The sequence below is a fragment of the Halichoerus grypus genome, chromosome 13 (genome assembly GCF_964656455.1).
Source record: "Halichoerus grypus chromosome 13, mHalGry1.hap1.1, whole genome shotgun sequence".
Taxonomy (NCBI): domain Eukaryota; kingdom Metazoa; phylum Chordata; class Mammalia; order Carnivora; family Phocidae; genus Halichoerus; species Halichoerus grypus.
In genome coordinates this window covers 90,375,880-90,398,093 of record NC_135724.1, presented here as the reverse complement: position 1 = coordinate 90,398,093, position 22,214 = coordinate 90,375,880, and the positions used below count along the sequence as shown (strand labels likewise).

The 22,214-nt window shown below is 52.5% G+C and overlaps 1 long non-coding RNA gene across 2 annotated transcripts; it reads left to right on the top strand.

The window, feature by feature from the left end:
- The first annotated feature begins 559 nt into the window (after positions 1 to 559).
- On the top strand, positions 560 to 21,419 carry LOC118528436 (uncharacterized). Of its 2 annotated transcripts, none has more exons than XR_013443557.1 (3): positions 560 to 1,537; positions 6,180 to 15,450; positions 19,677 to 21,419. It is a non-coding gene; the product is annotated as an uncharacterized LOC118528436 (long non-coding RNA). The 2 variants fall into 2 exon arrangements; XR_004913657.2 differs by having other exon boundaries at positions 6,180 to 16,105.
- The last annotated feature ends 795 nt before the right edge of the window (positions 21,420 to 22,214 follow it).

Genomic DNA, 22,214 nt, shown 5'->3' with positions numbered 1-22,214 from the left:
GACAGGTGGCTGGGGGAGATGCCTTTAGTCTCTATCAGAGCACACCCAGAGTTGATCGGTGCTGGGGAAGCCCCAGGGAGGGCTGGGCTGGAGCCTGGGGACCAGCCTGGGCCTCAGGGGAGGGGGGAGGGCTGCTGCCGGTGAGGCTGTGTGGCCGTGGGCAGGGCAGGAGGGAGGTTTCCTGCCTCCACAGATGCTCAGTGCCCTGATTCAGAGGCCTCCCCGGCCAAACCTCCTCTTCCCCTGCGCAGATTGCAATTTGGGCCCGGCAGGAAGAGAGAAATGAGCTTGCATAATAGAGGAACATTTGGTTCTTTCGGCTGGGCCGGGAGAGGGGGGAGGTTTTTGTGCCGAAGTGCGCAGCGTGGGGGGTAGACTGGAGAGGTTTCTTGCTGCTGGGCAGGGTGGGAACCCAGTTCACCCGGAGGGGGGGCCCCCTCGTGCTGAGGGCCAGATGGATGGGGGGGGAGACAGCTCCCCCCTCCCCGGGGGGAAGGGCAGACAGGGAGGGGTCAAGGGGCTCTGTGACTTCGCTATTTTCAGAGACAGGAGAGACGGTTCAAGAGAAACCACACAGGGCAGCGCTGTGGCCTCAGGGAGGCTGGGCCAAGCCCGCAGCCTCAGCCGGCCGGCCGTCTGTCCCGGGGCTGTTCAGGACATTTCCTTCTCAGCCCAGAGAGATCTGTGACCTCAGCACAGAGTTGAACCTGAACTTCCTGACCCGAGGGGATGGGTTTGAGCCGCCATGGTGGGCCTTCCCTAGGACCACGGGGCCGGACGAGAGAGAGAGAGACAGACGGACAGACAGACAACTGAGCGCAGACTGGCCAAGGTCAGTAGGTCAGTCCGCAGATGTGGCAGCCCCACCTCTAACTGGATCCCTGCTCTGCTGTTTATCAGGGGATTGAGATGGGACAATCACCCCCCGCCACCCGGGGTGGGCTTCAAGGCCAAGATGGGGACAGTCGTGACTCTCGAAGGGCTTTTGTAATTCTCGAGGTGTTGTTCGTGTCCCTGACCTGGTTTAGGCCTTGTGACAGTGCAGGGAGCGTAGGGGCAACGTCTCCGTCTTTGGACAAGTATCTGCTGGGTACGCCCTCCGTCCCGGGCCCTGTGCTGGGTGCTGGAGGGCCCCCGGGAGGAGAGCAGGTGAAGAGCCAGGCTGCAGGTGGAGGTTACGTCTTAGGGGAAAAGGCAGGTGCAGAGCAAGGACACACCTAACAAAGACCATCACATCTGCACGGAGGGCGCGTCTATGCCGTTTGTCGCGTGACTTGGCACTTCTCCCCACCAACCGGGTAGGGTGTGTTTCCCCACCCCTTGACTGTGGGTGTGGCCGAGTGATCTGCTTCAACTTGCTTTGTCCGAGTGAATGAAGTGGAAGCGATTCTGCCCCAGTTCTGTCCCTGGCCCTCAAGGGACCTTGTACTTTTCTGCACCTTTGCCGTCGTAAGAGACAAACACATCCCGGATTGGTGCCCACTGATCCAAGGAGGTGGAGAGACCAAGCCCAGCCTAGATCAGCCAATTGGCAGAGGTATAAATGATAATGCGTGATTGTTCTCTTGTTTTTTAAAGATTTTATTTTTAAGTCATCTCTACACCCAAGTGGAGCTTGAACTTACAACCCCGAGATCAAGACTGGCATGCTCCGGGCGCCTGGGTGGCTCAGTCGGTTAAGCGTCTGCTTTCGGCTCAGGTCATGGTCCCGGGGTCCTGGGATCGAGCCCCGCATCGGGCTCCCTGCTCAGCGGGGAGTCTGCTTCTCCTTCTGCCTGCTGCTCCCCCTGCTTGTGCGCACTCTCTCTCTCCCTCTCTCTCCCAAAGCCAGCCAGGCACCCCGTGTGATTGTTGTTTTAAGCCACTGAGTTGAGGGGTTGTTACGCTGACTGAGGCCCAAAGAGCTTGGTGAGCAGAGCTTCTTAACATTATAGAGTGAATGTGTCCAAGCCCAGACAAGAACCTGGCTGTCTTGACCCCACCTGGCTTTATTCATTCAGCACGTTTTTATCGAGCAACTACTGTGAGCTTGTAATTGTACTGGGAGCTGGAGATCACGCATTCTTTCTGCAAGCAACCTTTGTTTAAAAAGGACTCGGCTTTTCTTAGAGTTTCCACTGAAGTCGAGACTTGAGTTGCATCCCCCCCGTGTGTATACCCCCGCCCCCCGGAACCATTCACAGCCGTGACAAGGTGGGGGGGCTGCAATTGGCCAAGCTGGATCATGTGTTCAACCCCTGTTGCTGGGAGAAGGATGGCCTGATGTGAACCAGACGGACTGACAGCAGAGGGGAGACGGTTTTCCCAAAGAAGACGTGGGTGCTGTTAAATCTTAAGAAGTGGGCAGAGAAAAAAAAAGCAATGCTCTCTCCAGACAGCTGGGGTCCTGAATGAGACCCCCCGGCAGCTCTGTGGTCCTCAGGGAAGGTCCCTGGGTCCACAGCTGCTGCGGGCCTCCCCCTACCTCCGATGTCCTCACGGGAGCTCTGCCCGACTCTCGGAAGATCAGATGTGATTTATTCCTGGCATCTGTGTTCCTACTTGCTTGGGGGTGCTTTGCAGTAGAACAATAAGTTACAGGGCCATTTATCTTGTTGGCGGCTTCTGATAAAATGAGCAGCCTGAGCAGACAGGGCCTTTAACGAACACGATCAGGGCTGTTCATTTAGAAACCAGGAGACCTTGAAATTGGCTTTAATTGAAGGGGTGAGCAGAGAGGGGTTTGGCTGGCTTGGCTCAGATTGGAGACACCTTGTCTCTGGAAAGGTCTCAGCAATGGGCCGACCCGGCTTTGAGTCTGGGCCGGGCCCCTACGTTTGACTTTGGGCAGGCTCTGTGACCTCTTCCAGACTCGGTTTTCTCACCTGTGAAATAGGCATGTATCGGTCAGCACCAGCTCAGTTATGTTGTAGTAACAAACAACCCCAAAATCTCCTGGCTTGAAACAGGCAACGTTCATTTCTCATTTATGCTACATGTTTCCCGGGGGTCCGCTGTGGGCTCTGCTCTGCACATCCTCACTCGGGCAGCCAGACGGATGGAGCATCCCGTCTGCAGTGGGGAGCACTCCTGGGCATGGGGCAAATTGTGCACCGGTTCTTACAGTGTCTTTGTGTGAGCAGCGTACATCACCCCCGCTCACGTCCCATTGGTCCAGGCAAATCACACGGTCGAGCCAGACTTCTGGGGGTGGGGGTGGGAGTAGAGAAAAATCCTACTGTGTGACTGTTAGCACGAAAGCCAGAAGCTTTATTATTTATCAGAGAGCAATTCTGCTGAGCCATCCTAGAAGTCAGGGTTTGTCTTCTCCCTCCTGGAGATGCTATTTATCTGCGGCTAATCCATGCCTTACGTGCAGGCCAGATTGGTCACCCTCCCTCACGTCACTCCTTCTGCTGCAAACCAGTGAACAGCAGTTCTTCTCTCTGCTGCTAAATATTAAAGCAGGTCAGACTTGTATTTAAAGTATACCTATGGTGGCCTCTCTCAAGGCCCCCAGATCTGGCCCAGAGAGGGCTGGGACCACGTATTTACCTCTCACTGTATCCCCAGATTCTAGAACAGTGCCTGGTGCACAGTGAGTGCTTGGTAATTACTTGTCGCAATTGCTAAATGCTACATCACATGCCCTGGAAAATGTCAGAGGCAGGCTTCTAAGTGCTCAGTGCTGTTGTCCCCAGGGGTCAGTACTTAGTGCTGGGCACTCACCATGTCCCGGGCCTCCTGAGCCAACTGCCTGCATGCATTAACCCCTTAATCCTCCAAACAACCCCCTGCCCCACCATGGTGGGCACTACCAGGGCAGGATTCTTTAAAAAAAATTTTTAAATTTCCCCCAGTTTTATTAAGATATAATTGACATATAACATTGTTGTAGTTTTGGGTGTACAACTTGATGATATGATATATGTGTATATTACAAAATGATCACCATAATAAGTTTAGTTACCATCCATCACCACACGTAGTTATTTTTTTTCTTAGGATGAGAACTTTAAAGATTTACTCTCTTAGCAACTTTCAAATATATGATACGGTATTGTTAACTTCAGGCAGGAATCTTTACTGAGATAGTCATTCATGTTTATTTACCCTGTAACTTTCTCTCCTCTGATTCCAAGACAGTATCTAGCCCTTTGTCTTTTCTTGATTTTTTTAAAAGATTTATTTATTTATTTGAGAGAGAGAAAGAGAGCATGAGCATGAGCAGAGGGGAGGAGGCAGAGGGAGATGGAGAAGCAGACTCCCCGCTGAGCACGGAGCCCGATGCGGGGCTCGATCCCAGGACCCCGAGATCATGACCTGAGCTGAAGGCAGACGCTTAACTGACTGAACTATACTGGTGCCCTGATTTTTGTTTTTGCCAAGCAGAGGGTAGAAGCTTCTGGAAGATAGTCTGCCTATCTGCTTTGTATTAATCTGGACTCTCTAGAGACACAGACCAACAGGATCTCTCTCTCTCTCTCTCTGTAGATTGACTATAAAGAATTGGCTCATATGGTTATGGGGACTGAGAAGTATCAGTCTGCTATCTGCAAACTGAAGACTCAGGAGAGCCAATGGCGTAAGCTTCAGTCCAAATCTGATTCCAAAGCCAGGGGAAGACTAATGTCCCAGCCTGAAGACAGTCAGGCAGAGAGAGCAGATTCTCCCTTATTCACCTTTTTTGGTCTATTCAGACCTTCAACTGATTGGACAAGGCCCACCCACACTAGGGAGGGCAATCTGCTTTACTCAGTCTCCCAATTCAAATGTTAATCTCATCCAAAAACACCCTCATGGACACACCTGGGATAATGTTTAGCTAAATATCTGGGCAGCCCGCATTCCAGTCAGGTTGGTACATAAAATTAACCATCACATACCTTTTGTGAAAAAACCATGCTTTAGGGTAGAGACTCAGCTGCTGTAACAGAACCCCTCCCCACAAAACACATTGGCTGAAACAAGAGAGAAGCTTGTTTCTCTTTAATGGAAGAGTGCCAAGGGAGGTGTGGACCCAGGGGAGCTGGGAGTTCAGCTCTGCAGTCCTGGGGGAGGGGGGCGGGGGCTGGTCCTTCCATCTCATTCCAGCAACCCTAGGACCTAGTCCTTCATGGCGTGGGTGGAGTGGAGTCAAAGCAGATCCACATCCAGCTCTCAGAAAGGGGGTGGGAAGGGGGCGGGCAGGCATTTCCTGGTAAGCAGGTGATGGGGAAACTGTGTACACCCCTTCTGCTCGCATTCCAATGGGAGCAGGGGCTGCTGGGAGGGATGTCCCTGGCTCAGCAGCCATGGTCCAGTGGAAGTTTCCTCACAGTGGGACAGGAAGCATCCTGAGCTCGCGGAGAAGCTGCTGTTGGTTCTGGAGGGGGAGTCAGAGAGGGAGCGAGACTTTCACAGGCTGGGGTCAGCAGGAAGGAGGCAGTTCTGGTGACCTCATTCCAAGGAGGTGCCCCGAGGGAGGTGACAGGATCTAGAAGCTGCATCGTGCACCAGGAAGGGGGTGCTCTAAGCAAAGAGGCCCCAGTGTGGACAAACCCCTTCCTCCCACACAACACGGATGCTGAAGAGTTTCACACCAGATGGGGCTGCATGGCCCCGGATCCCAAGCATCTCAGGGTCCTCAGTAGGGTGCAGTGGCCAGAGGGACCTCTCAGACACTTGGTCTCTGAGGCAACCCAGCGTGGAGGACTCCTCGTCCTGAGACGGAGACTGAATTTCCTATCATCTTGGAAGGATGAGGGCTTGGGATTGGCTCTATGTTGATTGGAAAGAGATAAAAATTTGTGTATCTTGCAGATGTGGATTTGTGGCCTGGGCTGTATGCCCATTGCATTGATGTCCCTGTTTTACCGAGTGAGAAGATGTGCTCAGAGACGTCAAGTCACTGAGCCCTGGTCACACAGCAAGTCCCTGATAACAGTGGGATTTGGAACGAGGGCTGCAGTGTGCAAACCTTACCCGTGCCTTGCTTGGGGTGCAGGCATCGTGTGGGTTTGAGTGCAGGGCAGGGAGGAGGAACTGGGGTGGTGGCAGATTCTAGGGGCCTGAGTAGATGGCTGTGATATGTGAGGTAGGTTTGCCAGGCATTCTAGAAAGTTCAGCAGGCTGCACCCTGGGAAGCCTCCCAGAGGCTCTTAATACATATGTCTCAGAAACAAAGGCTATTTTCTCAACTAGTTGTCCCCCACTGTCAGCCCCCCACCGCAGGCTGGGCGGAAGAGGCTGTGAATTATTCAAAGCTGCTCCTGGACCAGGCTCCTCCCTCGCTGAGCACCTGCTTGGAGAAGCGAAGCCGACTGTCAGGCTTGAAAGGGAGTTAGGGGTCGGATGCGTGGCGAAGAGCTCAGTCTGGTCTGCCACGTCCGGGCCAGGCCGGTTAATTCACCTCTCTGAGCCTCAGTGTCCTCATCTCTGAAACGGACCCAATAACAGCATTGCAGGTACAGTTCAATGAGAAAACAGGTGGATATTTTAGCCCCGTGCCTGGCGCAAGCAGAAAGAGCTCAGTGTAACGTTGGCATTTTCTTCTTATAAAGTTTTCCCGTCTCGTGCAACTCAGCAGTTTTTCTCTGAGGTACACGCCACAGTGAAGCTCTTGCATGTGCCCCAGGCAGCAATGTGCCTAGCTGCTGTTCACTGTAGCAAAACCTGCAGCCAACCAAAGTACTCCCGGGAAGGAGAATGGATAAACTGTAGCATGTTCACAGGGTGGAATATTACACAGCAGTGGAAACCAGTGCGCATCACCTCCAGGCCACCGCATGATGCATCTTAATGACGCAGTGCACAGCTGACTTTCCCGACTTCGCTGCTCTTGTATTTTCTCGTTATTTTTCAACAGCAGCTTTATTGAGGCATAATTCACGTATAATAAATCATGCGACTCAATGGATCTTAGTCTCTTCACAGACTTGTGCAACCATCACCACAATCAATTTTCGAACATTTTCCTCACCCTGAAAGGAAACCCCATCCCGCTTAGCGGCCACGCCCTGGGGTCCACCGCCCAGCCCCCGGCAGCCACCGATCTACTTTCTGTCTCCGTGGATTGGCCCTTTCTGGACACTTCCTAGTGGAATCACACAGCCTGCGATCTTTGGTTTCCCGCTCCTATCACTCAGCGTGCTGCCTCCGAAGTTCATCTGTGTGGTAGCAGGTGCGAAAGCTTCACTCGTTTTTTACGGCTGAATCATAGTCCATTGGATGGAGGGGCCATGTTTTGTTTATATAAATTGGATGGACATTTGGGTGGTTCCCATTTCTGGGCTATTGTGAGTAGTGCTGATGTGAACATCTGTGTATAGATGTTTGTGCAGACCTCTGTTTTCGTCTCTCCTGGGACTGCTTACATTTGGGGCAGGATAATTCTCGGTGGCAGGGAGCCGTCCCAGACACTGTGGAGGCTCAGCAGCGCCCCTGACGCCCACCCACTGGATGCCGGTGGCATGTCACCCCCCAGCCACTGTGACAATCAGGGATGGCTCCAGACATTGCCCGATGTCCCCCAGAGGCAAAAATCGCCCCTGGTTGAGAACCACTGGGGTAGAAGGAGGACATCTAGTCACAGAAGGCTCCTTACAACGGGACGCTCTGGGCGGGAAGTCTGAGAACAGCTACAGCTCAGTCCTGCGTTATTTAGGGCAATGGTTCCCAAGTGTGGCCCCAGAGCGGCAGCGTCCTCTCGGGACGTGTTAGAAATGCAAATTCTTAGGCCTGACTCCAGATCTTGGGGATCAGACACTCCGGGGGGTGGGGCCTCGAATCTGTTTTCACAAGCTTCGGGGTGATCCGGAGCACACTCGTGTGAGAACCACATTAGGCACGCACACACGTACACCAATAATGTGTACGTAGAAAAGCAAGGGAATGATGAACGCACATTCAGGATCGTGCGCCTGGCCCCGGGTGAGGACAATGTGGACGTGCATGAAATCGGGGAATGGTGCTCACTTCTCGGGAGAGCTGCGGGGCACGCGGGTCCCTGCATGGGTCCTACTCTTGTTCCCGCACAGAGGAGGAGGGCCAGGAGTGTCCATGATGTTATGGAACAAGAAATTTAAAAGTGCAAACAGAAATGAAGAAATTGGGGCACCCGGGTGGCTCAGTCCATTAAGCGTCTGCCTTCAGCTCAGATCATTATCCCGGGGTCCTGGGATCGAGTCCAGCATCGGGCTCCCTGCTCAGCGGGGAGCCTGCTTTTCCCTCTGCCTCTCCCTCTCCCCCTGCTCATGCCTTCTCTCTCTCACTCTCTCTCAAATAAATAAAATCTTAAAAAAAAAAAAGAAATGAAGAAACAGACAAACCTATAAAATAAGAACAAGCACCCATCAATACTGGGAGTGAGTATGAGATTAGGATGAACTCAATTTTGTGGGCCCTACTGCTACGTCCAAGTTTATTTGTTGAAAGGGGAGTAGGGGTCTTGAACGGCCCCCACGAATCAGACCTGGCCTCTGCTATCTGGCTGGTCACCATGAGTTTTTCACACACCCCTTGGCTCTAGAAATTAGGAGTAGTTGCTACGGTTTCTTGAGCAGTTGCTGTGTGCCAAGTCTATGCTAGCTAAAGCACGCGCAATCACACTGGTTCATGGTGTCCCATTTTACAGATGGGGAAACCGAGTCTCAGAGATTAATTGACTTGCCTGAGTGTCCAGTGGCTTGGGATTGGAGTCTCAGTGCAGGTCTGTCTATCGCTAGACCTGCAGGGGCTTGGGCAGAGTCACTCTGAACATCCAGGCCAAGGTCTCACTGGGATTTCCTCCAACAAAAGCCAAGTTCAAGATGTCCTGGTTTCTCTATGAATGGCCCTAATCCTCTTCATTATAGGCCTGGCTGGCTGGGGCTGAGGTCACAAGGCCCAGAGAGGTGAAGACATCCCCCCAAGATCCCCAGCAGAGGCAGGATTCATACCTAGTTTACCTCCTCCAGGAAGCACCCCCATGCCTGCTGCATTCCCTCATCTCCCACAGAACTTGGGGGCTTAGGGACACATCCCCAGAGCCCGTTTTTCTTTCAACACAGCTCAGTTGGTTGTCAGCCCCTCCCAGGCCGAGCCCAAACCTTCATGTCTCTTCCCTCCCCTCCCTGCTTCTCCCCTCTCAACACAAGATGGGCACACACCAGACCTTCAGTAGGTGCTCTGGATGTGGGTGGGCAGAGCAGAGACAGCCCTGGGGCTCGTGCAGAAGGCTCCCCTGAGCATTTGCTCCTTTGTCCCCCACCTCAAAGTGGTCTGGGGCAGAGACACCCAACTCTGCAAAGTACGCTGAGACCAAGAAGCTCCAGCTCCCCAAACAAGGCCTCCAGTGACTTTAGTGGCCAAGCACTACATGCCCAGAGCCCTGCCTGGATGACATCCTAGACCACCCACGGCCTTCCTCATAGTATTGTCATCCCCGTTTTACAGGTGGGGAAGCAGGCACAGAGAGGTTGACCGACTGGCCCAAGGTCACACAGCTACAGGGGCCTGGATGTGGGTGGAGAGACTCCAGTTAGGGCCATATTTATGGCTCCCATAGGGGAGGATATGGACCAAGGCCACGAGGCCCTTTAGACTGTTTTTAGGTTTCTCCCAGGTTAGATAGCCTGGGCGGGCAGCTCTAATCCCGGCCAAGGAATGTCACAGCGGCTCAGCAGGGCCGGGGTGGGGGCACTTGGCGGCTGTAACAAATAGAAAGCAGACTGTGTTTCCCTTTGCTTCCGCCCCCAGCCGGGGGAGGGGATGCACCGAACCCAATTACCCACTTACAAAGGATGCTCTATTGTGGGATGAGGCAAGGTCAGGGGCAGGCAGGGCTGGGGCGGGGCGGGGCGGGGCGCAGCCCTGCTCGGGGCTCAGTGTCCCTGGCACAGCCAGTTGGCTGGGCCCCGGCTGACCTGGCTTCCTCCTGCAGGCCCCACCTCCCCCTCCGCTGGCTCACAAAGACTCAGCGTCTCTTTTCCAAAGCTGCGTGTTGCTCTCCAAGTCACCCTGACGCTCTCACCGTCTAGGGCCTTCCACAAGAACCAAGGACCCTCCCCTGAGCACTCCAGGCTCATTCATTCATCCGTCCCCCACCCCCATCTCTGTCTCCACCTATCTGGTTAATGATCTCGAAATGTTGATCAGTCAGACAGCTTGGCTTCCACTGAGATTCATTTATGTCTTCACCAACCATCTGTTAAGCACCTACTATGAGTGGACGCTAAGGATATGTTCATCGACCAACTATTTGTGGAGCCCCCACTGTGTGTGGTCACTAGAGATGCTTTCGTTCATTTACCAAGTGTCTGTGGAGCATCCGCAGGGATGCATGTGTTTATCAAATATTTGTGGAGCACCTACTATGCTAGGGCTATGTGCATTCGCTTGCCCAGTGTCTGTGGAGCACCTACTGTGTGTCAGGTGTTTGGGATGCCGCAGCGAACAAGACAGACATGGTCTCAGGCAGCCTGTGGTCCACCGGGGGACAGACACTCAACAACAATTTGATTTGATGGACATTTATTGCACACCGAATACATGCAGGGCTGTTAGGCTCTTGGAGGACAGGATTGGAGATGCGTGATGGTCAGTGTGGGAAGCAGGAGGGTGACTCAAAATTCAGATTAAGATAGGAATCTTGCCTCCATCACGAACTAAGTTTATAACTTTGAGAGACTGATTTTACCTCTAGGATCTCAGTTTACTCGCCTGTGAAATGGGCAGTAATGAAACTTAGCAACGGGGCCTGAGAACTATCAGTTGGCTTCCGTGGGGACAGCGGTTGCCTTTGATGGCTTAGCATCTTCTCCTCCTTCTGCTAGTGGCCCCCTGACCCTGTTGGTTCTCTTCTTTCCCTTTAGCACCTGCACTTCAGGTGTGGCTGAGCCTCCCACCAGGCTCCTGGAGAAGCATGTGACCAAACCTGGCCAATCAGATCATTTCATCCCCATTTCATCATTGGTTAGAGAGGAGGTCAGTGATCCAGGCAGGGTTCAATGAGATTCAGTTTGGGAACCATCAAGGACAGCATCTTTCTGCTGGGGATGGCAAGTGGAGGGGATCTGGGCCCCTGGTGTCATCTCGTCTCATGAGTGGAGGGCCTCCCTGTGATCGAAACCAACCCAGAAGAAACAGAGGGAATGAGTCCTGATGGTGCTATTTTGAGCCCCTGGATCCAGCTATGCCTGAAGCTTGTATAAATTCTGGACTTTTCAGTAACACGAGCCAATAAATTCTCTTTGTTGCTGTAGTCAACTTGAATTGGGATTTTGTCACTTGAAACCAAGAGCCCTGACTCATAAGTAGGCCTTTGCTCCCCCTTATTTCATAACAAAAATCCCACTAACCTTGGTATACATGAACACGGAAAATTAATTACCTGGCTTTCTAAAATGCTGATGAGAAATGGATAGTGGGAGAGGCTGCATGACCACTCCTTTCTTTTTGGTGTGTGAGGACATCCATTCTCCCGTGGCCCCCCGACCTCGCCTCACTGATCCAGACCAGGGATCACTTAACCTTCTGGGCCTTGGCTTTGAAAGGTTTATGATGGATGGCACTCAGCCTCGTGGGCAGAAATGGAAAATTCTCGGCTGTCTGGTCTATCCCTTCCTTCTGCATTTCCCAGCTGGTCCAGGCCAGGAAAGCTGTCGGTGAGCAAAACCTGGGAAGAATCTGAGGAGGCTGACTTTTCCTGTAAAGAACCAAATAGAAAATGTTTCGGGCTCCATGGGCCCTAAGGTCTCAGTTGCACATTCTTCTTTGTTTTTTGTTTGTTTGTTTTGCTTTTTACAATCCTTTACACATGTAAGAAATAAAAAAAAAAAGTAAAGGGGCACCTGGGTAGCTCAGTCAGTTAAGTGTCTGCCTTCAGCTCAGGTCATGATCTCAGGGTCCTGGGATCAAGCCTCATGGGCTCCCTGCTCAGCGGGGAGCCTGCTTCTCCCTCTCCCTCTGCCCCTCCCCCTGCTCCATACTCTCTCTCTCTCTCAAAGAAATAAATAAAAATCTTTTTTTTTTTTAATGTAAGAAATCATACTTAGGCTGCACAAAAATAGGCCACAGGCTGGATATGGCTCATGCTGATGGTTCGCTGACTCCTGGATTAGATTATAGTTATGGATACTGATGGTCCCTTTCCCCTCTCCTTCCCTCCCTCTCTTTCTTTCTTTCTTTTTCTTTTGACAAAATCTCGTTCCCCCAAACCCAGGAAGTATCCTGGAAATTCTAATATTTTGGTGTAAAACCTCAGATTTACAAGTTGGCCCTGTCTCCTTTGCCTGCCATGTCTCTCTGGGGCACTTACCATGATTTGCAGCTATAGGGTTTATTTCTTTGATTATTTTCAGGTTTCTGCTCCTTGTTCTAGAACATAAGCTCCATGAGGAAGGAACACTCCAGGAGGTCCAGGGTCTGGGTTCCTGGCAACTGGGGACTGATTTCAGTGACTGTGGGGCCAGCCCAGAAGGTGTGGGAAACCTGACAAGCGGAGAGATGCTAGCTCTCCCTTGTGTGAGCAGAGCTGGGCGAGCGGGTGGCTGCCAGGGAGCCCTCTCTGCAGAGGCAAACTCGACCCACTGTCCCGAATCATGCACCGGGGAGGAGTGAGCTCCCCGTCCCTGGAGGTAAGTGGAAGCCAGTTGCCTGCCAGGGCCAGCTTGCAGATGGGATTCCTATCCCCAAAGGCAGGCCCTCCTCTGCCAAAGGACGCCCACAGCTCCTTGGCCTGGTTGAGAAGTCCTGCCTATGATTTGCTGGGATCCAGATTTGGCTTCTTAGGATCAGGTTGCTGCCAAGAGTCACCCGGTGATCTCACACTTGTCAAGCTGATCCAGAGACACATGTGGGTTCGGAAGTTCTTTCTGAGCCCAGGTCTCTGGGGAGCCTAGGCTCGGGAAATTCTAGCAGCCGGACTTATAAAATCCCGAGCTGTCCACTTGCCACTCACACAGCTGCTGCCCGAGTCGGGGGAGAAGCCAGAGCACGGTGGGGACCAGGGCCTGGCAGGTCTCAGAGTGTCCCCTAGATGTGGGGAGCCCAACCTGGGTGGGGAGTCAAGGGTGCTCCCTTCTGTTGTTTCCAGGCTTGGCAGCTGCCCCCCAAATCTGCAAACAGTTCCAGGGACCCACTCACCCTGGGCATCCTGCTCGCCCCTGATCCCCCTGGCTCCCCCTGGCTGGTGTGGGCTGGTCCGAGGCCCAGAGCGCCTGGTGGCAGGACTATGCCCCAGCAGGTGCCCCGGGGGCATACTCACCTGCTTCCCCGCCCACCCCAGGTCTTTGCCGCGGGGTTCCTTCTGATGGCAGGGTTCCTTCTGATGGCTGGGCTCCCGGGCTGTGGAGCTTGTTAAATATTTATAGCGTCACCCCTACAGGCTCTTTGGGGCAGTGTGACCTCACTCACTGACTTGCAGATTGAGACCCCCCCCCCATCTCTTATTTGAATTCCTCATGAGAGCCCCTCCCAAGAGGTGGGGCTCAGGTACACCCTTGTCAAGGTAGATGCCATTATTATCCCCATTTCACAAAGGAAAAACTGAGGCACAAAAAGTTTAAGTGCCCAAGGTCACATGGCTTGGTTGCCTATTCATTTATTTATGTGTTTATGCATCCATTGAATGATGGTGCAGGGGGTCAGAGGTGAATGAGGCAGCCCTGTCCTCAGAGAGCACAGCGGCTGCCAGGGGCTCGGGGCGGGGCACAGCAGGAACTTGGTTACAATCCAGGGGTCCAGGAAGTCTGCCCTGAGGACCGTAAGTCACCAGCCTGGTACAGCTCCGGGGTTAAGCAACCAGCCCAGTGCCGGCGGTCTCATATCTTAGACTTTGGGGCAAGATTGGGTAATTTATGTGTATCTATAATAGATGGAACAGAGCCTGGTACATACTAAGTGCTATGTACATATTGTTAATTGTTTTTATTAATCTCAGTTGACTACATAAACAAACAGCGACATTTCTACTCAGTCCTTGAACATAGTGGGAGACAGCAGCCAATCAGAAGTATGGACAGCATGGGGAACAGTGTTCCAGGTAGAAGGAATAGCATGGGCGAAGACCTGTATCATCGCTGCACCTCAGTGCATGAAGAGCTGAGCGCAGGGCTCAGCACGGATATGGCAAAGGCTGAGCCCTGCCCTTTGGGGTTCACAGAGGATAAACCGGCCCCTTTAATGTGAGAGGTGGGAAAGGACCAGGTAGGTGTGTCTGGGGTGGGATGCAGAAGAGAGGTGAGGAGCCTTCTCTGGGGCCTCATTTTTCAGATGTGGCCAACAATTGCAGGGATCCTGTTGATTGAAATGGTAGCTTAGTTCTGGGGACCGAGACATGCAGGGGTTCCTGGGAGAATTTTCTTCAGTTCCTCTCCTCACTCCGTGAAAACCTTCCTGGCGAGGTGGCTGCCCGCCTTGCAGCGGTGGAAAATGAGGCATCTGTCTTTTCCGGGTGTGCACAGGGACCCGCTGTGACTCTCATTTAAGAGCGAGGTGCTTCCTGACCAGAAATGACTCAGATAGATTTGTTGGCGGAGGGCTGCTGCTGCCATCCTGGGATTAATTTGGAAGTGCTGGCTCAGGACAGCGGCGCTGCTGGCTGCCCGCGGAGGTCAGGCCTTCTCTGAGCCTTCTGTCTGGGTCACTCTAGGGCCTCTCTCTGAGGAAGCTGCCACCTCCAGAGAGGAAATGACTGGCCTGCAATTCACCCCTGGAAAATTCTGCTAAGTCTCCCCTCTGCCCTCTTGTTCTAGTGATGGCCGCCAAGGGAGGGTGAGTGGGACGGTGTTTATTCCATTGTTCAATCAGCAAATTGTTATTCAATCAACAAACGTTTGTGTAGCACCTCTGATGGGCCAGGCACTGTGCTGGGTCTGATGACATAGAGTTAAATAAGGTATTGGCTCTGCCCTCAGAGGATTTCAGCCTCGGGGCACCTGAGGGGCGCAGTCAGGTTAAGCAACTGACTTTTGGTTTTGGTTCAGATTATGATCTTAGGGTCATGAGATTGAGCCCCGTGTGGGGCTTTGTGCTCAGCGTGGTGTCTGCTTGAGATTCTCTCTCTGAGAGAATTCTCTCTGCCCCTCCCCCCCAAATAAACAAATAAATCTTTAAAAAAAAGGATTTTAGCCTCACATGACGGAGACATGCAAGCTGGTAATTACTCATTGTGACATTCTTACATGTGGAGACTTGTATCAGTCAGGCCCTCTGTTTGCAAGTGATAAAACAAAACAAAATCTCAAAGTACCGTAGGCAAAAAAAGGTAATGTAATGCTCATCATGTCACTGAAAAGTTAAATATACAGCTTCAGGTACGGTTTGACTCAGGGGCTCAAAACATTTACCAGGATTTACTTTCTTTCCACCTCAGTACTTGCTTTCCATGGTTTTGATCTCTGTGGGTGGCTAATGGCCCCAAAGATGCCTATGTTCCAATCCCAGCAAACCCGTGAATCTGTGACAAAAGGGACTTTGCCGATACGATTCAGTTAAGGATCTTGAGATGGGGTGAGTATCCTGGGTCATCATAAGGGTAATTTAACACAGTGGTCCCCATCAGTGAGAGAGACAGAAGAATCCAAGTCAGAGAGAGCTGTGAGCACAGAAGTAAAGACCGAGGGATGCCACAGCTGGAAGGGAACATCAACCACGGAATGTGGACAGACTCCAGAAGGGGCTGAGAAAGGCAAGGCGCGGATTTTTCCCTAGAACCGCCAGGAGCAACACAACCCTGCTGACATCTCGATTTTAGCCCAGTCGAGGCCCATTTCAGGCTTCTGAGCTCCAGAATTGGAAAAGATAATAAATTTGTGTTGTTTTAACTCATATCTCCCTTGGTACGAGTCTAGCAGAAAAGATGCGATGTTTTCTCCCTGGTAACTCTTGACGCAAGTCCTAGTAATGACTCTGATTGGCCAGGCTTGGGCCACAGACTCCGCCTCTTGAGGGGGTGGAGCCCCCACCTGAATCTCCTTAACTGGGAGTCTTGGCAGGTGGAGGAAATCCAGAGAGAAGCTCCGTTAAAAAGGGGAATGAATGCAGTGTAGCTAAAAATAGCCACGGTGCTCTACAGCAGAGGAGGGAGAATTCTCAGAGCGCTGGAGGGCATCGGGAGACTGGGTTTTATTCCCAATTTCCTGTCTCATGAACTGTGTGACCTCAGGTAGGTGGTGCTGCCTCTCTGGTCCTCTGTTTCCTCACCTGTAAAATGGGACTGATGGCCACGGCCTTGCACTTCCTGGGGCCGGGATCTTCCTTGCGTGGCAGGCCCGCTTTGAGCCACTCCTCAGTTACTGTCAAACTCACCGGGGGACCATGGAGGGTGGGCGGGCTCGAGCTTGGGGGCGGTGGCGGGGTGCTCTTGAGTTTTTCTCGGTGGTTTTGCTTTACTGGGGCATTCAGTGGAATCTTCGTCTGGTGACTCAGACTTCAAAGGAGACTGCCCTCCTTGGTCTGTTGGTGGTGTGTGAGAAAGTGCTGTGGCTCCTTCCTTTGTGGTTTGGGGCTCCTGACCTGTCTGCATGGATCTCTTGCTGGCACGGTGCCAGCCGTGGTCTGTCAGGGGTTCCTGTCAGAGGAAGCCTGGGACTCTGGCCCATTTTTGAGAAAGAAGGGGCTTCTTGAGGGCCAGTTTGTCCCCTGGTTGACTCAGAGTGGGGGCAGACGGTCACATGACCTATTCATCAGGACTTACTGGCTGCAGATGACCAAAGTCAAATCAAATGGGTTCAAATCTCAGCTCCACCTCTTACTAGCCAGCTGTGTGACCCTGGGCACATCACTTAACCTCTCTGAAGGCCAGTTTCTTCATCTGTCGAATGGAGGTACCAGCCACTAGGAATCCCTGCGGATCCCCACCCTGCTCAGTAAATGGATTTTCTATTACATGCAACCCAGTGGAATTCTAACTTCTGGCTTCGCCCTTCCCTAGCCCTTTGTCCTCTGACCCATGAAGGGGGGCCTGCTGGCTGCCTCCCAGGCCCCTGCTGAGGCTCTGCACGTGAGTCTGGCCTTCCCCTCGTGTGCGCCTGCTTCCCTTCAGCTCTGCTGGATCAGTCGAGGGCAGCTACCTCACACAGAGTGAGGAGTCAGCAATTTGTGCTGTAAATTGGCCAGTGGAGGATTCCTGGTCAGATGGTGGACACGACCCTGGGGGTCTCTGCGCTGTCCTGGGGCTGGCCCCCTTGGGGTTTTGCTTCTGTACCAGGCCTCCACCGAAAGCTTTGTCCTGTGTGGGAGGCAGAATCCTAAAATGGCCCCAAGGAGGGAGGGTGAGCGCGAGGGTGTTTATTTAATTGTTCAATCAGCAAATTGTTATCCAATCAACAAACGTCCCTCCTCTGGTGTGTCCACCTTGTGTAATCCTCACCCCCCGAGTGTGAATATGATGGGATAGGCACTCCCTTGATTAGGTTACATTATATGTAAAAGATGTGAAGGTGTGGTCACTCCATGTGACAGTACATAGAAGTTTGCGGTAGGAGATAGGAGAAAGACTCAGCCCCATAAATCTGTGTAATGTGATGGTCTTGTCTCCCTATCTAAAGTGTGTAGCCCTCCAACACCACTCCTTTCTCCTCCTGGAGAAATCCACAGTGAGAGAGAGAGGAAAGAAGTTCAGACTTCGGTTGGTCTATCGGTTTGGATTGGATTTGGCTGCGATTAACAGAAAACCCATTTAAGAGTTGATTAAATGAAAGAGTAGTTATTTTTCTCTGAGTCTAAGAAGTCTGGAAGCAGGTAGGCAGTTGAGGGCTGCTGTCTTCAGGGACCCAGGCTCCTCCTCTTATTTTGCACCACCATTCTTATCGTGGCCTCTAACTTTGTCTCTTGGTTACAATGTAGCTGCTGTAGCTCCAGTCATCACTTCCACATGTAGGCAGGATGGTGGGGAAAGGGGCCGGGGCAGATTCAATAGGTGACTGGATAAATACACTGAAATATATCCATACAGTGCAATACTATTCAGCATCAAGTAAGAATGAGCTACTGCCCCATACAACAATGTGGGTAAGTCTCAAATTCATTTTGCTATTTAGACATTTAGATGGCTTCTTAGCTGCTCCACCTGCCTCTAGGACTTCCAGAAAAAAGTAAAACTTCTCCAACAAAGCCCACAGCACCCTCCTGGACTAGACTTAATATCCAGACTCAGAGCTGCATCCACCAGGCCCTCCCAATAGACCCGCAGGCAGCCTCGGCCGCAGACTGTCCTTTTGTTCCTTGCGCTGGTCGGCTCCCACTTCAGGGCTTTTGCGTTCACACACGTTCTACCTGGAACCACTTCCCCAAGCTCTTTGCCGGGCTGCCTCCTCCCTACCCGGATTGCAGCTCAGATGGAGGCTGTGGAGGCAGGCCCTGCCTGACCTCTCGGCCATCAGAATCCATGCATCATCAGCTTTGCTTTCATCCCTGCCCGGGGCGTTCTCTAAAATCGCCCTCTGTGTTTCTTTGTTTCTTGTCTATCTCCCCTGGAGGACAGAGGCCCCGAGATGGGGGAGCTCGTGCCAGCAGGCTTCTGGGGAACTCAGGGCACCAGGCTCCTTCACCGATCCCCGCAGAGTGAGCGAGGGCAAGTGCACGGCACACGCCGCTCACACACGTCCGTGTCCCCCAGACCCAGACCCACTCACACGCACCGTCCACTCACCCGGAGCTGCACAACCACAGGTGCAGACTGGCCCTCACGCCCAAACCCCGCTGTGCCCCCCCCCCACCGCCCCCGCTCCCACCTCGGTGAGGGTGGAGCCCGCGTCGAATTGTTCCTGTTCCAGGCTGACCTCCCTCTTCAGAGCTGCTTCTGGGATTGCTGAGATGTTTCCCACACGGAAGCAGAAAACAAAGGGCTTTGAAGGGGGGGGGGGACCGGGCTGGGGCCAGTGCCCTCAGCTCTGGTCCGGATGTCTCAGGGGGGGTGGGGACAGGGGGCCCAGGACCCCTCTCCCAGAAAACCTTGGGGGTGGGGCTCCCATACCGTGCCCCTTGCTCCCAGCCATGGCCTCCACTGGGCCCTCTTGTGGGGAGAGGGACACTGGAGAACTAAGTTTTGGTGTTTGAGATGAGGTCACCTGGACTAGCCCTCAGCTTTTGCCCCGTCACCTGTCAGGTCAGCAGCCTAGACATTCCTAAGATGGTGGCCGATTCAGCTGAACAGTCATCTGTGAGCCAGGCAGGCCCTGGTGGTCACCTTGCCAGCAACCATTCCCTCCCTTTCCTTTCCAGAAGAGCCTGGATTTTTTTATCTGGAGGGTGAGCTGCCTTGTCCTGGGGCATTAATCAGATAGGTCTAAGGAAATCCTACTTCTGGTTGATCCAAGGTGGGCATGAGATACAGCTCTAGCCAGTGAGATGCCAGGGGGATCTGCTGGGGGCCAATTTCCCCCCTTTAATAAGAGAGAAGCACAAGAGAATAAAGTTCCTCTTGCTGTCTCACCTTCCTTTCTGCATGGTTCACTGTTGTGTGAGAGAGTGTTGCCTGGAGCCACAGCAACTGTTTTGTGACTATGAGGCAAAGCATGGCTGCCCCACTGAGGATGGTGGAGCAGAAAGTCAGTAAGCTTCTAGGTTTGTGGAGCCAAAATCATCTGGAAATTGACACTCTCCAGACTTCTTATTATATGAGATCATTAAATTTCCTCGTAGCTGTTACCTGCAGCCAACAGCATCCTGACTCATATGTAGGCATTTTATATGGACTTCTTTTCCCTGCCTCCTCTCCCCCCACCCCCAACTAGGTTGTACTTACTCATTCGGCAGAGCCCAGCTCAAATGCCACTTCCTCAGAGGAGCCTGCCCTGATTCCCTCCCTCCAAGGGCAGATGATGCTTCACCGTCCTTCTAGCATCTGTGCCTTTAAAGCCTCTGGAATTCACAGTTGATAAAAGCCAGGCTCCTAAAGGAAACCGAACACATCACACTCCCCGAGCCTGCTTCTTCCTGCTCAGAGCTGTGCCTGGAGTTGAGGCTGGTGCTTCGCAGGTGCTCAGCAAATATTTGTTGAATGCATGAGTGAATATTCTGGACCTTAAAGATCTCACAGTCCAAACTCATGATGAGATACCACCGCATAGCAACTAGAATGACTACAATTAAAAAGATGGGCAGTATCAAGTGTTGGTGAGGTTATGGAGGCCCCGGGACTCTCATACTCAGCTGGAAAGAATGCAAAATGGTGCAACCACTTTGGAAAACAGTTTGGGAGTTTCTGGAAACGTGAGTCACACACCCACCATGTGACCCAGCAGTCCTCACTCCTGGGTATTTACCCAAGAGAAATGAAAGCATACCTGTTCTTGTCCACCAACATCCATAGTGGCTTTCTTTGTAACAGCCCCAAATCGGAAACAGACCAGCGGCCCATCAACAGGTGCACGGATAAAACAAATGCTGCTTTATCCCCACAATGGAATACTATTCAGCGGGAATCAAGAGCGAACTGTTGGTGCACACAACAATGCGGATGACTCCATGTACTTGGGCTGCACGGAAGAAGCCAGACACGAAAAGTTGGCAGCCCGGGCTGAGGATGGATGGGGTGGGGGCGGCGGGCTCTGGAGCCCAGCAAGGAGCTCATCACTGCAGAGCGGAGGCCCGAGTCCTTACAACATGCCGCAAGGTCCTGAGACCCCTCTGATTGCATTTTCTCCCTCTCCCCCGTGCACTCCTGCCCCCCTGGCCTCTGCCCTGCTCCCCGAACCCAGCGGGCTCCAGCAGGCAGACTCCCACTGCAGGCCTCGGCATGGCTGCTCCCTCTGCCTGGGACACCGTTCCCTCACGTGTAAACACGGCTCAGACCCCTCGTCAGTCTTGCCTTATGCTTGATTTCCTTTTCGGCACTTCCCTCCATCTGGTAAAATTACATGTATACACACAAACAGCAACATGAATGGCTCTCGGAATAATTACGGTCCATGAAAGAAGTCAGATGAAGGAGCCCTCCGGCGTGATTCCATTTACACGAAATGATTTCATTTCTACGTATTCTAATCACCGGTCTCCTGCCTTCAGAACGGCACTGCCCAAAACAAGAGCCGGTGGCCACAGGTGGCTAGTGAGCCCTTGAAATGTGGCTGGGGAGACCGAGGAACTGAATTTTAAATGTTACTTTGTTTTAATTAATTTAAATTTAAAATGAAATAACCAAAGTGGCTTTGATGATGTGGGTGCGAATATTAAAGCGAAATGCTTTTTTGATGTTCGGTGCCTGGAAGACTTTTAGGGCTCTGTGGAATAACTCGGGGAGGTCCGTCTACCTTTCCAGCTGCCGACTTTCGGAAATCTAAATACAGATCACGTGCTTCCGGTGGGGATTTGCAGCCACGGTGGGATGGGCTGCAGGTGTGGAATACACAGTGGGTTTCAAAGTGTTTGTGTGAAAAAAAAGAATGTAAACATCTCACCGATCATCTTTCATGTGGATTAGAAGCCGAAACGATGATGCTTGGGCTTGATGAGGTTAAATAAAACATTACACTTAATTTCATCTGTTTCTTTTTCCTTCGTGCATTTTATTAACATGGCAACTAGGAGGTTTTGAATTCTGCATGTGGCTCAGCCCATCTCTGGGCTCACTTCTTCGATGGCTTCTAGAAGCTAGCCTGCTGGGTGCCCAGCGGAAGGGATCATCCTCAGTTTGCTGCCCGTGGGCGTCTGTCCGTAGGAGGAGGGCATTCCCACCCACAGAGAGGGCCTGGGCACGATGAGTCAGTTCCTGCCCTGGGAGGGGAGCTCGGGCGTCTGCTCGAACTTTGGCATCACGGCTCTTCCCCAGATCCCCCGTGCCAAGCGCCTTTCCCCCCTCCCGCCCCTGGCCGGGTTGGAAATGGTTTGCATCATGTTGTACCCGAGGCCTGAGGGCATCTGAAGTTCAGATGTGCTGGAAGGAGCTCAGCCCATGCCTTGTTCTCCCCATGAAACACGAATCAATACGGCATTGATCCAGAGGAGCCTGCCTTCCTTACCAAGTGCCTCTGAGCAGCAGGGTCCAGAACCCGGGGTGGGGGAGCGGGGTCACAGATGGGCCGCTGCTAGGAGGACAGATTGTGCACACTGGCTCTTGGGTTTTTTTTTTTTTCTTCAATGTTAAAAAGTGTTATGGCCAAAAAATACATAACATAACATGTACCCCTTTCATCCTTTTTAGATGTACAGTTCTAAGCATATTCATGTTGCTGTGCCACCATCTAGAACTTGTGCATCTTCCCCCGCTCCCTGGCTCTCGGCCTCGGGGAAGGGCAGGGCTGGTGCTGGAGGGTCATAGGAGAAGGCAGGTG